Below are 2485 nucleotides of genomic sequence, written 5' to 3' on the forward strand. Positions count from 1 at the left end.
TCTCAGAATTCCAATAAAATCTACTCTTCCAGGGTTCTTAATCATTCAGTAGGACATGAAACTAACAGCAGCACCCAGTAACCAAATATGTTGTATTCAGCTCCATATTAGAAATACCCAAAGTTCTTATTTAATAATTGGTTATTTGGGAGATATTTTTAGCAAACTATACATTTTGCTGACTCCTAAAGTGAATTTTTCCCACCTGGCTACCTGTGGTGAAAAAAATCCAAGCACCATTTATCTGACACATATTCATCTGCGTTACCACCATGTGCTAAGAGTCATGGATCTGAAAGTGATAAAGTCTTAGCCCCTGCCTTCAAAGTTGGGTTAAAGGGAAGACTCATGAGATAAAGTAAGAGCCATAAAGAGGCGCCAAGCAGAAAGTGGGGCACAAAGGAGCCAGGACTTAGCTCTGCCTGTCAACAGAGGGGCTGGCGCGATGTCAGTAATGACCTCATTGAGAAAGGGACACTTAATTGGTCTTGCAAGGTATTAATCCAGCAGATGAAAGGTGCAGGAGGAACAGAGACAAAGACGCAAAGGCATAAACAACACAGAAGACTGGGCAAGCAGTCAGCAAGGCCAGGCCTGGATTTATCCCCTAGGTAAGCAATAAATAGCCATAAAAAGATTTTAAAGAGTAAATTAGTTTTAAAAACTTGTACACAGATGTTCATAGCAGCACTGTTGACAATAGGCAAAGGTGGAAATCATTCAAATGTCCATCGACTAAGGAATGGAGTTCTCACATACTGCAATATGGATACACCTTGAAAACATTATCCTACATGGGAAAAAAAAATAGGCACAAAAGGTCACATATTATATATGTCCATTTGCATGATTTACATCGAGAATAGCAAACTTATAGAGGCAGAAAGCAAATTAGTGGTTGCTGAGGGGTGGCAGTGGGGGGAAGAATAGGGAATGACTGCTTCATGGTTAATGGGTTGTCCTTTGGGTTGATAAGCATATTCTGGAATCAGATAGCGGTGATGGTTACACAACTTTGTTAATGTAATAAATGACACTAAATTGCACACTTTCCAAGGGTGAGTTTTATGTTAAGTTATAAAAGTAAAACAAGAACAAAACTAACAATACAAAAAGTTATAAAGTGGAAAGTAAAAATTCTTTTCCACATCCCCAACCCTTAAGTATTACTTGGGTTCTGAATTTTAATATGGCTTTCCAGAAATGGGTCTTATATGTGCACGGAGGGGGCTGAATGGTCATAGCATACGCTTTTGCTGTCAGTTTAACTTGTTTGGGAATCTCAGGATTTTGAAATTCCTACATCATGTGTAAGCCTAGAAGAACTTCCTTTAAGTCAGAATCACCTTGTAACTGCTTTAGCTTTCAAAGATTTTATTTTTAAACTCATGAATCAATAGCTTGCTAACAAGCTCGGATTTTCAGGTGGGGTTTACTGAGAAAGGTTCACTCTATCAAAGTAGTTTTTAAAAACCAGTAACACAGAGAAGAGAAAGAGCATTGTGACTATAGAGACAGGTCCCATGTGATGCCAACCGAGCAGGATCATACCCGGAAGATGTGACAGGTATTTTTTGGAAAATGGCTTCAGTTGTATTAGTGCATAGATCACTAATTCATGGGGAAGATTAGTATTTCATATGCAGAGGCACCAACTTCAATAGTCAAAAGGCTTTGAGAAACAGATCTCAATTAGAAGTTAAATTTAAAGTTAATGTAATTAATGTGACACCGTCAACTAAACAATGTTTTCACAAAGGAAAGGGTGTGGCTTTTAAAAAGTTAGGAAACAATGTCGTGCATGAAGTAAGATCTTGTGAGAGAAGATTAACATTAATTGCTCAAGTTCAGAAAATGCATCAGAAGAGATGAATTAGTCCTTCTCTTTAATCTTAAGGATTGAATCTGTATTAACAATTTAAGTAACGGAAGCTACTGTAAGTTGGCCATTTGACTATTTGAAAACAAAGAGCTACACGATGGTTTCAGGAGAGAGAAAATTCATTCAATGTATAGTCATCAGATATTATTTCCAGGGTTAATGTTAACACTCTGAGCCTCAATTTTCTTGCCTATACATAAGGAGAACAGTTTCACTTCATAAAGCAATCATCAGGAGGATTGGGCTTTGCAAAGCACTCAGCACAGGACCTAGCACATAACAAGCGTCCAATACATGTTCACTATCATCATCAGTGTGGCTCCTGTCTCCAAGCTTATAATCCAGTGTCATAGGCAAGAAGCCAAATGCAATGCAAGAAGATGACTTATACCCAAATTTATTTTCTTTTTATTCATGTGATAGTATCCGAATGCACAACTGCTTAATATAAGAGATGTGCTACTAATATTTTAACTAATCAAACTTTTAAAATCATAATTTAAATGTACCATGGAACACTTTTATTTTATTTTATTTTAATATATTTTATTGATTTTTCACAGAGAGGAAGGGAGAGGGATAGAGAGTTAGAAACATCGAAGA

General features: G+C 36.9%; 1 long non-coding RNA gene across 1 annotated transcript in view; it reads right to left on the minus strand.

The window, feature by feature from the left end:
- Nucleotides 1-637: 637 nt before the first annotated feature.
- LOC106726457 overlaps nt 638-2485 on the minus strand; it is an 11773-nt gene continuing 9925 nt past the window's right edge. Inside the window, exon 2 of the long non-coding RNA XR_001362533.1 lies at nt 638-790. This is a non-coding gene — a long non-coding RNA (uncharacterized LOC106726457). The remainder of the gene's footprint in view (nt 791-2485) is intronic.

This window comes from Myotis brandtii, unplaced genomic scaffold (genome assembly GCF_000412655.1).
Source record: "Myotis brandtii unplaced genomic scaffold, ASM41265v1 scaffold266, whole genome shotgun sequence".
Taxonomy (NCBI): Eukaryota; Metazoa; Chordata; class Mammalia; order Chiroptera; family Vespertilionidae; genus Myotis; species Myotis brandtii.